General features: G+C 39.1%; 1 protein-coding gene and 1 long non-coding RNA gene across 7 annotated transcripts in view; one reads left to right on the top strand and one right to left on the bottom strand.

The window, feature by feature from the left end:
• The window catches only part of FHIP1A (FHF complex subunit HOOK interacting protein 1A), a 233,138-nt gene that overhangs the window by 25,014 nt on the left and 191,210 nt on the right, over window positions 1–16,914 (top strand). For 4 of the 5 annotated variants that reach the window (XM_035698864.2, XM_035698865.2, XM_049094213.1 and 1 more), the window contains exon 1: window positions 15,280–15,406. The exons of the other annotated variant lie outside the window; for it this stretch is intronic. The gene's annotated coding sequence lies outside the window, so the exon portion shown is untranslated. Of the gene's footprint in view, window positions 1–15,279; window positions 15,407–16,914 lie in introns of those variants that run through there. 5 annotated transcript variants of the gene reach the window in all.
• LOC125752540 (uncharacterized) lies at window positions 853–16,906 on the bottom strand. 2 transcript variants are annotated; one of them, XR_007402345.1, is made up of 4 exons: window positions 16,784–16,901; window positions 15,467–15,687; window positions 9,755–9,869; window positions 853–3,279 (listed from the first exon to the last, which is right to left on the bottom strand). It is a non-coding gene; the product is annotated as an uncharacterized LOC125752540 (long non-coding RNA). The 2 variants fall into 2 exon arrangements; XR_007402344.1 differs by lacking the exon at window positions 15,467–15,687 and having other exon boundaries at window positions 16,784–16,906.

The following is a 16,914-nucleotide window of genomic DNA, read 5'->3' on the forward strand; positions in this document are numbered from 1 at the left end:
CCCAACAATGCAGATTTCATGGTATCATTTTCCTTCCTCATCCTCCCTTCCATTTTAGGAGGCTTAGGGCTTCTCATTAAGGTAAAGATCCTTAATGTGTGCCAGGCTTTGAAGGGGGCCTGACTACCTTGCCAACCTATCTCACACTCTTCTCTCTTATTAGCTCGCAATACTTTAGCACCACTATCTTTCTTTTTCTTTTTCTTTTCTTTTTTTTTTTTCTTTTTAAAAAAGATTTTATTTACTTATTTGACAGAGAGCATGAGGAGGCGGGGAAGGGACAGAGGGGAGAAGCAGACACTCCATAGAGCAGGGAGCCCAACGTGGGACTCGATCCCAGGACCCTAAGATCATGACCTGAGCCGAAGGCAGATGCTTAACTGACTGAGCCACCCAAGCGCCCCTTTCTTTCAGTTCTTAATGTGTGCCCATACTCTTTTAAGAAGACATAGTCTTTGCATATGCTGTTCACTACTCAGAAAACCATTCCTCTCCCCCCCTACCATCTCCATACCTCTTCCTATCAGTTCCCTTTGCTTAATTAGTTAACTCCCATTTATCTTCAGCTCAAACCTGGTTTCCTCGGGGAACCCTCTTTATACTATTTGGGTCTCACTGTTATAGTGAATCTTTTTTTACATCACCATGAATATCCACCCCCCCCCCCAACCTCCATTGGACTTACTGGTTATAATTTATGTGCTTATGTAAATTGTCTTCATAAGGACAAGTAGTAGGCATGCTTTTGTTCACCATTATTTCCTTAGGACTTACTTAGCACAGGACCTAGCACACATTAGGTGCACCATAAATATTTATTGAATGAATGAAAAACATGAAAAAAAATAGTATCAGGCATAGCTCTTACCTAACTGATGAAGCACATGCACAATGCTAATAGCAATGACGTTGTAGGAAATGAAATATGCCTTTCAAAGAGGTCATCTGGGGAGGTTGCCTGCTTATTCCATAGCTGCTGCTATTGGAAAGGAATTCTGGAACAATTTTTTAAAAAATATTTTATTTTATTTTTTGAGAGAGAGAGAGAGAGAGAGAGAGAGACAGACCATGAGTAGGGGGGCAGGGCAGAGGGAGAAGCAGACTCCCCACTGAGCAGGAAGCCCAATGTGGGGCTTGATCCCAGGACTCTGAGATCCTGACCTGAGCTGAAGGCAGACGCTTAACCTACTGAGCCAGCCAGGCTCCCCTAGAACTATTTAAGAACTGTTTTCAGAAGGAGCTTACAAGCCACTTAAGAAAAATATTTACCCTTTTGATTAAAAATATCCAACTTGATGGGACACCTGGGTGGCTTGGTTAGCATCTGTCTTGATTTCTGCTCAGGTCATGATCTCAGGGTTGTGGGGTTGAGCTCTGTGCTCAGCATGGAGTCTGCTTGAGATTCTGTCTCCTTCTGCCCCTCCCCTCTCTAGAAATCAGTAAATAAATCTTAAAAAAAAAATCCAAAAGAGAATCCAGCTTGATGATTCTAAATGTACTTCTAACCTCCAGATACCGAATTCCACTTTCAAAGAACCCAATTTGCCACAGTTAAAAATTTCAAAAGGATGTTATATACATGAAGGTAGCCTTAAGAGTTGTTCCTAAAATATGTTGAGCATTGGTGGGTATTTTTGTAATCAGTATGTAGTCTTTGAAGGGGCTAATATTCCTGTCGATGTGTGGATTCTGCTACATTTCCGTTGAAATCTTTCATGAAGTCGCTCTTCATGTTGAAAGGATGCTTCACATTTGCTTCTGGCCATGAGGCAGAAGGATGCATTTTACTGTCTTAAGTCAGTCACTTCATCTTTATGCTTTTCATCCTCCATGGGGCAAAATGAGTCCTGCATTTTTTTTTTTTTTAACCAGAAAGGGATGTAATAGAGGATTGAGGTAACTCTTATAAAGTGCTTTAAATTCCTTAGATGTTGAGTTCTGTGTCTTGCAACAGTCCCTGTTAGTATGAAAGATCACAGAACAGGGACCATATTCTTCTGCTGCAAAGTATCTGGGATTCTTGCCAAGTTGTATTCAAGATTATTTATTCTGTACTTTTGTTGATTTAGTCACCAGCACTTCTTTCATACTAGGAATTGCCCTTTTTTGCCTCCTGATTTTGGAAAGAAGTTGTGTGTATTCCCTTTCTCCCCTGATAGCTTAAATCAGCATTGATCTTGAGCAGAAATAACCGAATTAAGATGAACACACATAGGTCTATGCCTTTTAATCTGTGGGAACACTTTGGGATATACTGTACTGATAAATGCTGCTACGAGGTTTATTTTGGAGCAGAACATTTGCCATGGCTCCTTTCAGGTAACCATCAGCCCTGTACTTTTCACTTGTTCGCCTTTGGGAAAATGTACTCAACTCAGCATGATACAGATGGTTGTAGAGTAGGAGGCAGCTCTGTAAGCTAACAGTTGGGTGGTCAGTCTTAGTTGTGTGGCCAGTAACAAAAGTTTTGTTGACCTTTGACTGTCAGGTGTTCTTGCTTGCACCCCTGAACAACAGAGATTTGGCTTTCTTTAGCTTTTTGTTTGGTTTCCTACTTGCCAATAAAGGCTTACATTTTCCTACTGCTTCCCTGCCCACAGTATTTACTTATGCAAATGTGTGTTTTGCACCTCCTTCTGCAAACACACCCTCTGTGCCGGGCACTAATATCAAGATTTGTGAGAGAACTAGCTTTTTGAATTTGGTCTTCAAAAAAAAAAAAAAAAAAAAAACATGGTTCTGTGCTAACTTGTTTCTGGCAGGCCACTGCTTCTTGTTCATCAAAGCTCTTACAGAAAGACCTTTCTGTGTTTGTACAGAGGACTCACTGGGTTTTCTGTCTGTGAATCTCAGTGATTCCTGAGTCATAACCTCGTACCTGAATCAGTGACATTCATCTGTGTGAGCCCTGGTCAACCATTCCTTGCCTCTAAAGGGAATTACTGTCTCTCACAGGGATTTGAATTCTGTCCACTGCATTTTGACTAGGATGTACTTGAACATTAAGCTCTCTATTACTTTTGGTTTCTATAAATTATCCAACCTTAAGCTGGGGTCATGTTATTATGTAATGTATTTAATGGGTACAGTTCTTATGCTTATCGCGTATCTGATTGTTTTGGTGTTTCCTGTAGGGGGTGTGACGGGAAAGAGAATTGCTCTTCCATGCAAGTTGGTTCCATCTTGGGACAGTGTTCTGCTGTAGCTCCGGGAAGTCCTAGGAATGATGGTGGTATTGTGCTCAGGTCACTGTGCTCACTGAGCCAGCACTGAAGCACCCTGAGGTCATGAAAATTTAATGGAGAATTAATGCCTTGTAACCATAATCCTCTACAATTTTATGTTAAGAATTCTTTACATAAGGATCTACTCAAGTTCAGACAACGTATATTAAAATATTCTTTAAAAATTTTTTTATTCGAGAGTGAGAGAGAACATAAGCAGGAGGAGAGGCAGAGGGAGAGAGAAAGGGAGAAACAGACTCCTCACCGAGCAGGGAGCCTGATACGGGGCTGGATCCCAGGACCCTTGGACCATGACCTGAGCCAAAGGCAGACGTTTAACCAGTTGAGCCACCCAGGTGGCCTATTAAAATATTCTAACATGAGTTAAACAATCTAAAACTGGTAAAGAAGGGGTAATAAAGGATTTAGGACTGATGGTTCATTTAGCTGTGAAGTAAATAGGTTGCTTTGAGCCAGAGTGATGAGGTGAAATGGTATGCTCAAAGCTGTGTGGGTGATCAGGCCAGAGCTGGGATCTGAACCCAGACCTCTCAGCATAGCTGGTGATCTGGACCTCCCGCCCTGCTTCCTTTCTTCTGGGAGGAAGGCATTATGTGGCATAAGAAAAAATAGACTCCTCTTACTGACAAGACAAAATCAGATCAAGAAGATAAATTAATAAATTACTTGGGCTTTTATTGAACCAGCAATGCAATTTAATAGAAGTTTATTGAGGGCCCAACATGTGTTAAGCACTGTGCCAGGAGCTAGAGACTGTATCAAGATCACTAACTGTCAGAGCCTGTAAAATATATACAAAAATAAGTTAAACAAGACAGAATTCATTTACTCAGCCGATGCTGCTTTGGCACCTATGGTGTCCCAGGACTGGGCTAGACACGGAGAGTCATTCATCTGTTTATCAGTCACGTAAGGCTTTTGGTCACTTGCTTTGTGCCAGGCGCTGTTCTAGATGCTGGGAACACAGATGAGAACAAAGCAGGCAAGGTCTGCATTCTCACTGAGTGTACGTTCCAGTGGGAAGGAGATAGACCATAAACAAGCAAGAAAAGACCTGCCGAGAGTGAAAACAGGGTGGTGTGCAGAGAGTAGCTGGGTGGCTCATTAGATCGCAAAGATAAGTAAGGTTTGATACCTGGCCTGGAGGAGACAGACGTGTCAGCAGCCCACTACAGCATGATTCAGAGTGTGTGGTGGCCAATGATGTGTGAACTACATGCTCTGGGCGATGCCAGCTGTGAAGGCCTTGCGTGTTGTCAGGAGAGGGCTGAGGGATCGCCACGAGCAGTGCGCTCTTAGGACCAGATGTGTGTCTAGGGTGGTAGTGGTGGAGGAGGCTCAAGTAGAGGCTCGACAGGGGAGACACTGGTGATAGATGTGGGTGATTACTGTGAGGGATGGCAGCTGTAGACAAGTGCAAGGGGAAGGAGAGAGGAGGAAGTGTTACGTCTCATCCAGAGAATTCGGGAAGCCTTCCTGAGTGAGGTGACACTTAAATTAATTCTTTAAACACGGCAGAGATGAAGGGAAGGGCATCTCATGGTTACATTACCAAGAACAAAAGTGGAAAGATCCAGCTTATTTAGGGAGTGGCTAGACTTAGGGGCTGGCTGTGGTAGGCGGTGTGTGGGAGAGAGAAAGCCATTAGGCTTGATATCTCGGGTTGCTTCAGATAAGCAGAGGAACCTGCTGAAGCCTTTTTTAGTAGATGGACATAATCACAGCCTTAGGAATATTATTCTTGCAGCAGTGTGTCAGATCAATTGGCAGGGGAGGGTGGAGAGGGAGAGGTGACTGAGTGATAATTCAGGAGGCCCGGGTGCTGGCCTTGAGCTAATGGTGATATGACCTAGGATGGTGGTCCCTGGGTCTGGCTTAGAGATAGTGGGGCCGTTGTACAGGTAGGAATAGTAAGGCAGGCTACTGTCCAGATGTGGGAAGTTGGGGTAGAGAAGGAGAAACATTGATTTCAAGAATGTAAGATGAGATGACAGCAGATAGGATTTCTATGCAAATGAGAGATGACAGAAGGAAAATGTGTTTGAGAGACAGATTGCTTAGATTAGTTTGGGATTTGTAGAGTTAATGTGCCTGTTAATGTGCTTCACTGACTTTGAGGTAACAGTGTCCGATAAGTGAAGTAAGTGAAGATAAGATTTTAGCTCTGGGTTAGAATATGTAGATTGGGGTTATAATTAAGCAGCTCTAGTTGTAAGGATAGATGACATTGGCCAAGGACTGATTTATTCAAAGAGAAGAAAGGAGGTGAGGATGGAAACTTAGGAACCTGGTAATTTTGGCTATTGATTTTTTTTTTTTAAGATTGTATTTATTTATTCATGAGAGAGACAGAGACAGAGACATAGGCAGAGGGAGAAGCAGGCTCCCTGCGGGAAGCCTGATGCAGGACTCGATCCCAGGACCCTGGGATCACGACTTGAGCAGAAGGCAGTTATTTAACCCGGGTGCCCCTTGGCTATTGACTTTTATTTTTGTTTTTGTTCTTTAGTGCTAATAATCTCTTAAACTACATTGTTGGATTCCAGCCCTGCACTCCCAGCTCAATCCACTGTGTGGCTTGAAAAATTGTGCTCCTGGGCTATTTTATCTGGACTCCTTTGTAGAATTCAGTATTAATCAGGGACAACATAAAAAATTACAGCTTTGGGACCCCATTTGTTGTTGGGATAACATTGGGACATTTTTGCATCCTATCTTTTGGTGTCTCCTAGAGCATTTCTTTCAAGTAAGTAATGGGAAACAGCTTTGTTTCCCTGGAGGGGTGCAAATGTTTGTTCCTCATGAAAATCGTAGAACTGGTCACATCACCCTTTTTGTGTTGGCTGCTGGGAAGCACAGAAAGCACAGAATCAAATTCTTACGGTCTCCATATTTAAGTTCTATTTTTTTGAAGATTTTATTTATTCATGAGAGACACAGAGAGAGGCAGAGACACAGGCAGAGGGAGAAGCAGACTCCCTGTGGGGAACCTGATTCGGAACTCGATCCCAGGACCCTGGGATCACGCCCTGAGCAGAAGGCAGACGCTCAACCAACTGAGCCACCCAGGTGCCTCTAAGTTCTATTCTAATATCTCTTCTCCCAGCCATAGTCTTCATTTTCTTCCCTAATTTATAGTTCCCTTTGTCATAATTTTTGGTTTTCTTCATATATGAGTTTCTCATTAGTCACCTCAAATTCCTTGTGGGATGAGACGAGGGCTAAAAAATAATGCTCCTATGCTGTTTACGCACAAGTGAGATGTACTAAGAAGATAAAGATCAGTCTATAAATACAAGGACGTATCCTATTTTAAGTTCATATGTTCATTGTTCTCTATGAGCCTTGACTTACTTGATAATTTTTAGGGAAATGGTACATACCCACAGACTGCAGAACCAAATAAAACATGAGGCAATAGTGAGAGCCAAGTTCATGAGTAAATATTTGCACATTGACCCTACCCTCTCTATCTCTTCTTGGTCAATTATTCGTTTTTAGGTATGAATTTTTGCAGTAAGAATTCAAATTTTTTTGTCTGTAATTCATAAATTTTAATATTTGGTCCATGTAGGATCTTGGAGTTGATGTTAATGATGGCTGAGGACTAATCATTGGATTTGGAACTAATGTGATCTAGTAATGCTTTTATTTCTAATCAATTTGTGTAAATTGTGCTGCAGAAGACTGTGTAATGTCTGTGGGTTGTTCACTATTGAGAAATGAATAGGTCACTGGTTAGTTAACAAGAATTGACCTCATCACCAATCATTCCTAGATTCTGTTGTCTAAGGAAGATCTTTTCCATTCTTTAGAAGGAGACTTTCGCTTTCAGTGACCAGATCAAGAACTAAACATATTTTAACAAAAATCTGTTAAATTAAAATAGCCAAGTATAGGGATAGCTGTTATTGGATTTACTCTCTAGTAGAAATTTTCCCCTAATTTTAAACCCGAAAAAGTGTTATCCTTCCTCAAACTACTTTGTTAGTTCTTATAAAGTAAGAAGACACAAACCTATGCTGATATAAACTTGAATGGTACAAAAACCTTTGTAGAATCAAGTGAATATCATAATGAGATATTTTTTAGGAACTTTGTTTTAAAAATTGTAATTCCTAGATGTAACTCATTTTTGGTTGTTTCAGACTGATGACCTACATTCTATTTATGTGAAGTATGAACTGTTGATATCAAAATATCTTTGTGATTCAACTTGTATAAGGAAAAGTGAATTTAGTTATATAATACAGTGGCATTTACTTATTTAGACCCCATACCATTCCATAAAAAAGAAATGCAGTTATTCTAAATGTGGCAGTAATGCTGCAGTATCTTCTCTGAATGGTACAAGTATGGAATTTGTGGTCATGGTAGAGCTGAGGCCTGCTCTCCTGCCTCATCTCTGTGTTGAATTTCTTGATTTTCATTAGGTCTTCTCAGATCTACTCAAACTTATTGTTTATTGTAAAAACAAACAAAAAAAGATATACATCCTTAGGATTTTTATTACATTTAACAGAATCTTCTGTCAGGAACTGTAGGTTGATTTTCTGATTTCTGTGTCAAAAAATAGTTGTTCTCTCTCTGAGCAGCTGGTTTATTTTTACCCTGTGGACACTGAATCTTATAACCGATCATGTTTCCCTCTACATGTTGGCTGCCGCTGAGCTTAGAGGCCGTGCCCACCTACTTTTCTTCTTCCTCCTCCTCCTTCTGACTCTCTTTCTGCCTTGTTGCTGTAGTCATTGGTACACTTACCTTTTCATACTAGTTTAAAAATTGTTTGGAGACAAGAATTCTACCAATTTTCCTGATATTCTTTACATTGCTATCACAGGGCCTTGCACACATTTGGCACTCAAATAATGGCTGAATTGAGCATTAGTAGGTCATTCAAAAATAGCTCCATGTTGGGCCGTCCATGGTGATAAGGACAAGGAGAAAGAAATAGGCAGTATGCCAGAGAAGGTTTTGAAATGTGCTGAGGGTCAGAGGGATTGTATGTTTGAAAATATGGCACAATGAAATGTGATGCTTCTAAGGATGAGATATTGGAACCAACATATGCTATTTTCCTCATTGTGTCATATCTAAATATACTGCTGTATCAAAATTCGGAGCCTGGCGTCTCCCAGCTTTGCTCCAGTAGGAAGGATCAGTTCTCTCCTCTCTCAAAAAAAGGGTAAGGGAATGATACTAAGAGAGGAGCAGTCTAATCAGTGTGGATGGAGAAGTTGCTTTGAGATCTGTGCACATAACTACTGTAGTTATTATGCCTACTGTGTAATGCAGATGGCATCACCTCTAGAATAGTTGTAATAAAATGGTTGTGAGCTGTAGCCAATGATCCATGTATTCAACTATTATTCTATATGATTAAATTCCAGTACATCTAATGAATGTAGAGTGAATTATAATAGTATGTGGCACATAGTCAAAAGTCTTTTATAGGAAAGTCCATTGAAATGAAAATGAACCTGGTTAACTGAAGGCAAAAGATCATCAACTTCAGACACATAGCTGGTAACGCTTTTTTTTTTTTTAAATAATTTTACGAAAATCTATATTTGTTGTGTGTTGAGAAGGGGAATCTTTGTTTTTTAAAAAAACTTAAAAAGATGTATTTTATCAGTTATTCCACATTATCATATGTTATTGGTAAGTATCATGATTCTAATAGTGAAACTGTAAATATCAAATGCTTAGAAAAATTCTAACCAGAGAAGGAACTTTTTAAACATTGTGTTTTCCTCTCCCTTACTCTCCACTGAAAATGTGAGATTTGTTCAATAAAAAAAAAAGGACAACACAAAGAAGCCCCTGCCTTGCCAGAATTTCATTTTTATTATTACTTGTATTTATTTTTATTTTTTCAGAATTTCATTTTTAAAAAACTGCTTAGGGTCTGGAAAGAGTGTCTTTGAAATAGTATGTGGTTGAAAGCAAACCTCAAGGACCCTTAATTCAATTAATAACTACCCATTATTTAGCATGATAATGATTATATTATATCGTTTCAAATTTTCTTCTAAAGCACGTTTTCCTCAGATGAATCTTAAATAGTTGCATTTTTGACATACAAGCATGTTCTAATTCTGCTAGAGCCAAATGAAAACTCGAGACCTTAGTTTCCTAATTAATGATAAAGATTATGTTTTAGAGACTGTGTATAAATAATTAGAAGGGGGCTAACATGGTGTTAAAGCACTGACTGGAGTCTGCCTCATAGGGTGGTTGTGTTTATTATTCATGACAAGGAGTTAGAGGAGCATCCAGCACAAAGTAAGTGCTATATAAGTGCTGGCTGTTTCTTATTATTGCCATTATACAGCAAAACCATATACTAATATAACCAAAAATATTTTTTATTCATTGCCTCCAATGGGGTTTGAAGCTCTTCTGAAGTGACCAAAAGAGCTTCTGTCATTAAAAGTTACAGAAAAAGCTAGAGAGTTCTGGAACTCCTCTTTGGCTCTCAGTCCTCTTTGTCTCTACGATGACTTTACCTGAGTTCTGTGGGTCTCCATTTCCTCATCTGGAAGATGACAGTTCGTTCCATGGTGGTGGGTCTCTGATGTCTCTTCAAGTCCATGCAATTCTGTGATTCTTTGATCGAACCGTCTGTGGAAACAAGAAGCTTGAGGTTATTTATGTCCAAATCCATAACCTGGAATGGCAGAATTTTAGAAGTAGGTGGGGCTTTAACCAAATAGTCCACTCTCTGGGGAACTCCTCCCTTTTCTTAGCTTCAAGTAGTGATTTTTTTTTTTTTAACATTGTTAAAAACATTTAGATTTTTTTTTTGAGATTAGTGCCAATCTTTATTTTTCCTTTTATATCTTTCTTCCAAAGCACTTTTTACAAACTCTATGAAGTATTTACTATGTTTGTTGTTTGTCTCTCTATTCCTGCTTGAATGTAAGCTTCACAAAGGCAAGGATCTTCATCTTTTTTTGTTCGAGTGTCTGGCACATCGTAGATGCCAAGCAGGGGCTCAATAAATATTGTTTGGGCAAATGAATCTTTAGTTGCTAGTGGACATTTCTGTTAATGGATCATTTCTCATCCTCTTCTAAAACAACTCTCTTTCATGATTTTATTTCCACCAATGACACTGAGAGCAAAACCCTAAAGGAATTGGGTGCCATACAAATTAGAGCAGATTAGATGATTTTCAAGGGGATTTAGATAGTCACTGGCATCGAGGCTCTTGGTACAGAAATGATGACAGTATATTTCCACATAAGGTAGATGGGCCTGAATCTTCTCAAATCGAACTTTTTGAGCCAGAACTGGAAGTAACTTCCTACCTGCCCAGGAAATTACTTAATGTTCCCCAAATTTATTACTAAGATTGTAGCTTCTGCGGGTTAATATTCCTGATATGCTTCATTTGTCCTGCTAGTTCTACTGGCGATTCCTTGTTGCTTCTAAACAAAGTCCCAGCTCTGCAGCCTGGCATCCAGTGAAACCCCTCACTCAGACCTTTCAGTTCCATCGCACAACTCCCTGGCCCATTGTGTACTCAGCTGGGGGTCTACCCTTCATGTCTCCTAAAGCGTTGCATTCTTTTTTTAAAGCACCTCTGTTTACACCATTTGTCATCCATCATGATCATGTGGTGGGGCTTCTCCTCCTTCGCCTATCCAAATTGTTTTTCTTAATCCACCAGAGAGACTTTCAACCCTTACACAAAGCCATCTGTATTATGTTTTTGGGCTCCCAAATGCTGCATTGTTCTTTAATATTCCATTTGCCTATTTGTTGCTTTCCTGTCTTTATAATATAACCTTTTTGAGGGAAGGGGCTGATAGAATGATGAGCTGGGGGGGGGGGTGAGGAAATGAATCCCAAAACACAGCTAAAGCGAAACCCACTAAGCTGTGGTGCAAAAGTGACTCACTGTAAGTGTAGTTAGTAGCTTGTGATGAAGTTTTTTTTTGGGCTGTAGGAAGTACTAAGATCAAATTCTTCCTTTTTGGTTGGGGAGGGGGCATTAAAATGTCCCTTTTAAAAATTGAATGATAATGAGGGGTGCCTGGATGGCTCTGTTGGTTAAGCGTCTGACTCTTGATCTCAACTCAGGTCTTGATCTCAGGGTTGTGAGTTCAGGTACTATGTGGGCTCCTCACTGGGTGTGGAGCCTACTTAAGAAAAAAAAAATCAAATATTGGTGATAGTATGTAGTAAGGGCTTCAATGAATCACCTTTACTTTGAAAAATAGAAAACTCATATTGATGGAATATGGAATATGTGGGTCTCTGTGTATGTGTGTCTGAATCTGTATATGTGTATATATGTAATTTTACTGGTTTCTGACATCAGAAAGTCTGGGAAAGACAAGACGTGGTGGCTGCTTATCATGTGAGCAGTCACACTCCAACTTTCACCTTCACCTGTGGTTATCCTGCCCCTGCTCAGTTGCATAGTATTCATTTTTCAGGGTCTTAGACGTTGGCTTGAGATTCTTATGCTGTGGTTTGACTCTGATTATCTAGGGAATGCATGAAACTACCTTCCAAATATGCAAAAGGGTTCCATTCCATTTTCTGAACTTCAAAGAATATTCTTTCCTTGTTCAGTGCAGATTAGTCTAGACAATGGCATTCCTTGCCCTTTCTAAGTAAATCAGGCTTTATTCATGTCATCAAAAGAGAAATTTTACATGGCTTTCTAATTTTTCAGGCTGATTGAAAAACTCTGTGAGGATACAAAAGACATTAATTTGTTCATTTTCTTTCCAAATCTGGAGCCATTTGTTCTCTTGTTCCATATTGTAAGGCAAGTTAATATTCTCTTCCTTTTCTCAATTGTTCACAGTTTTGAGTTTTCATTGAATACACTATATGTTTACTCTTGGATTTTGACATTTTAATTATTGGGAGTATCTGATCACATATAATCTTAATGATGTTCAACAGCACCACCCAGCTCACATTTGTGCAGGATGCTGACAGAATGACAGGCAGTGGGAGCCAATATTGTGTTCTGCACAGATGATCAGTGAAGAGAAAGACAGACATAATGTGGTATCTCTTGGTTACTGTGCAGTTCCAATAGATACCTACTGTTTTACTCAGAGTTTTATTGGTTGCAGAGAATAGCAGCCTGCTCAGTTAACTTAAATAAAAATTTTAAAAACCTCAAAATGTGGGATTTAACAGCTGATCTTAGTGATATCAGGGGATCCATTAGGGACTAAAGCATGGGATAAAAAGTCAAGAATCAGGGGCACATTGCCTCCTCCGTTGTTCTGTCTTTCTCTACCTCTCTATTCCCTTTTCTCTTACATGGGCCAATATGTTTATACCTATTAGCACTGATGTGACCTTTGGTTTTAGGCTCATGTTACAGCCTGTATTTTTCATAAGTCAGATTCTTGAAAGGGACAATTTGACTGGGTTATTTCAACAGATGGATCTATTTCTCCTGGATCAGGTATCTATGCTGGGCTCACTGACCAGTCAAGGTTAGGGTCAGGGAAGATCTGGTTGGATATTGTATCTCCTGCATTGGTTCTTTGTTTGTGATCTGTTCTTTTCTATTTTCTGTTGTCTTTCATTACACATTTTGAAAGATTTCCTCATTTTTATCTTACATTACTTTCACTGAATTTTTATTTTGGTAATCATATTATCAAGATTATTTAAAAAGTATTTCATTAGGGCCACCTGGTTGGCTCAGTGGGCCTAATGTCTGACTCTTGGTTTCTGCTCTGGTCATGATCTCAGGGTCCTGAGACTGAGCCCCATGTAGGGGGCTCCACACTCAGTGGAGAGTCTGCTTGAGATTCTCTCTCTCCCTTGCCCTCTGCCCACTCACACGTCTCTCTCTCTAATAAATAAATAAAATCTTAAAAGAAAGTTCTTCATGATTCTTTAATCATTTTATTATTATTGTGTGCCATTCTTATTTAATGGTTGTAGTATCTTGTTGGAATCTTTGAATTGAATTCGAGTGATTTCCCTTTAAAGTGCTCTTTTGTTTTCCTGAATTAACTGTTTCATCCCGGCTTTTTTCTCCCTAATGTTACCAATTTTCCTTGTAGGCTTGGTCGCCTTTTCATAATAAAGAATGAGAGACTGGGAGAGTTTGCTCTACTATTTAAAAAATATCCGTATGTAGTTTTCTTACCCCAAGCTGTATGGTTCCTCTAAGCGGCAATTCCAAATAGAGTTGAGAGGCGGGGGCTGAGTGGTCACCTGGCAGCTTTGCTTCTTCCAAAAATGCCCTAATGAGGAGGATTTACTCTGAGGACCAAAATTCATGTCAGAAGCCTTCATGAAAGCATCTCTCACTCCCTACTGTCAAAACTGGTTCATTTCCTTTAGAGATGAACCCCAGATGTTTTGTCTGTCATTATACTTGGCCAAGCTACCTGGAGACTCTGTGAGAGGGTGAGGGAGCTGGTGTGGCACTGGGAACTGTCATCGCGTCATCCCTGTATTTCCTGCTCTGTGTCATCCTCCTCACTCTGTGATACTTGTTGTCTCTGAGCCCAGAGTCTCCTCGGGATTCTGTGGAGCAGATTGTCTCCTTGGTGGCCCTTGAGTAGCTGCTTTCCCCTCATGCTCCATCTGTCGGCATGTTCCCATTTCCTGTTTCCTAGAATTTGTTGTAGTCTCTTGTCCATTTGAAGTTCTTTTCCAGCAAACCTTTTTTAATCTCTTAGAATTCTTCCGTTTTGTTTTTTGAAGCTTTCACTTCATTAGGAATTCAGGAAGGGCAACCAGGCCATCAACCATTTTGAAACTGAAGCCTTGCCAGGTTGTTTATTAAAAAGAAATAGCATTTGGCTTTTGGCTTTTATTTTACTTTTTGAAGTGAGAGATATACATATGTACATACATATACAAGAGAATATATCAGTGTATGTATAATTTAAAAAAAATAATAGAGTGAACACTGGTGCCTACTAGATAGCTTTAAATATTATATTTTTGGTACTTATGAAACTCTTATGTGTCCTTCCTTGATTGTGTCTTCTTCATTCCCTCTACCTCCTGTGGTAACCATTATCCTTTAATTTTTAGTCATTGCCTTTTTTTTTCTTAAAAAAAAGGATGTGCCTTATGTGTATTTATCTCAAACAATATATTGTTTAATTTTAGCTCCTTTTCTTTGTAGAAATGAAATCTTATAACATGTATTCTTCTGTACTTTGTCGCTTTATTCAAGATTCTGTTTTTGAGACTTATCCATGTTTATTCATGAAGCTATATTTTATTTACTGCTGTATAGAATTGCATCATAAGAATACACCATATTGGGGCACCTGGGTAGCTAGCTCAGTTGGTTAAGTGTCTGACTATTGGTTAGCTCAGGTCATGATCTTGAGCCCTGGGCTCTGTGCTTAGTGGAGAGTCAGCTTGAGATTCTCTCTCTCTCTCCCCCCCTCCTCCCCCTCCCCTCCCTCTGTTTGTATGTTGTCTTTCTGATAAAAATAAAATCTTAAAAGAATATACCATATTTAATTATCTTTTCTATCTCTGAGGGACACTTATGTTCAACTTTTTGCAATCATGAGAAAGATTGGTATGAACATAGTTCCTGTTGTATATATAGGAGAGTATTGTGTAAACCTAGGAGTGGAATTGCCAGGTCATAGAAATTATGCATGTTTAATTTTACTAGGTGATGATGACTATTTGCCAGTGGTTGTATCAGAATGTATGATGTAGCCTGTGGCTGAACAACACCTGTGATCAGATTTTTAAAAATTTTTGACTGTATGGTAGGTGTGAGATCATCTTATTGTATGTTTTAGAAATTGAGGTGTAATTTATGTTGTATAATTTACATTATTGTGACTTTAATTTTCATTTTCCTTATTATTAATGAGGTTAAAGATATATCTTCAAATGGCTATTAATTTTTCTGGCTTTCTTTTCTATGGAAGTTTGCCATGTTTTTCCAGTTAGTCTTCTCTTACTGACTGGTGGGTGTTTCTTCCATATCCTGGATATGTAAGTGTGTGCATGTATATATGCATATATGTCTATAATATGTGATGGAATTTATTTTTTTTGGTAGGCAGAGTCCATTGCCAGGAGGAGGAGGAGGAAGTGCTCATGTCCAGTAGTCGATTTTCTGCCTGTATGATTGTGACATTCTCTCTCGCTTTCTGTTCATGATTGCTCTTGGACAAAATTGAGAAGTAAGTTTTGGCCCTTTAAACATTTTGGAGTCTTTTTTTCCTTGTTTCCTCCTGATTTACCTCTATTGTGGAAAAGTTTTGGCTGACATTCAGTGCCTCAGACGTTTTCTTTGGAGTGCATACTATGACAGTTGGAGGACGATGATTAGGATGCTAGGGACCGACAGGTCTGTTTCAGTGGTGTCACACCACAGGCTGCCCAGCACGCGGCCAGCAGGGGTTTTGGGTTATGAATACCAATCCAGATCTTTAATGTGAGACCGTTGGTATTTTTCTTGACCCTGTGGTTAACAAATTTCAGAAATTTTATGAAATTTAATGGAAGATTAAGTTGGCTTGATATAAAATGATAGCATTAATTACTACCCAGTCTTCTCTCCATTTAACAGTGTACCCTGAGGTTAGCTTAAGGGACGTTTTCTCATAAGTGATGATATTTCTATAAATAAAAACTTCATGAAATGGTTAACATGTACGTCTTAATGTGTGTTTCACCATAATGTTAATTAAAAAAAACCCAAGGCTGGAAAAAAGAACTTTTTGGAAAATTTAGGATTCTAATAAGAATACAAAGATAATGCTGGGAAGGAACGGATCTATTTTTGAGTGCAGAGGTCTTTCAAAAGTTAATTTGAATTACTGATACATGGTAACTAGCATTACTTCTTCTTAGGTAAGCTGCTTATTCTTTGTCATGGCTGTTCCTGTAAGAAGGTTTACTTTTTTTTTTTTTTGAGTTTTTGTAAATTTTGAAATGAATTTTCAAGAATTGTCTTTTCATTTGTCTTCTGTTGATAATACTATCACTTCCCCTCTGCTGTAGGCTCATGGGCCTTCTTTCATTTCCTGGAATCACCATCCTTTTTCTTCCTCAAGGCCTTCCCACAGGCTGTGTTTTTCCCCAGGCCTATTACATTTTATCTTAGTATTATTTTTAAATGTAGTAAAATATACATGTATTGGCTAAATTCTGTCTCCCCAAATTCTTACGTCAAAGTCCTAACCTCTAGTACCTCAGAATGTGGTTGTATTTGGAGACAGGGCCTTTAAAGAGGTTATTAAATTAAAATGAGACCATTAGAATGGGCCCTACTCTAGTATGACTGGTGTCCTGGTAAGAAGAGGAAATTTAGATACAGACAGTTGCTGAAGGAAAACCATGTGAGGACACAGAGAAGATGGCCATTGACTAGCCAAGGAGAGAGGCCTCAGAGAGCCCCAACCCTACTGATACTTTGATCTCACACTTTAGCTTCTAGAATTGTGAGGAAATAAATTTCTGTTGCTTAAGCCACCTAGTCTGTAGAACTTGGTTATGGTAGCCCTAGCAATAATAATATAATAATATAGCCCTACTATAATACATATAAATTTTACCATTTTTGCCATTTAAAAATGTGCAGTTCAGTGACATTAAGTTCATTCATGTTGTTGTGTAACCATCACCATCACTCATTCCAGAACTTTGTTGTCTTGCAAAACTGAAACTCTGTACTCCATTCTGTCTT

Source organism: Canis lupus, chromosome 15 (genome assembly GCF_003254725.2).
Source record: "Canis lupus dingo isolate Sandy chromosome 15, ASM325472v2, whole genome shotgun sequence".
Lineage (NCBI taxonomy): Eukaryota > Metazoa > Chordata > Mammalia > Carnivora > Canidae > Canis > Canis lupus.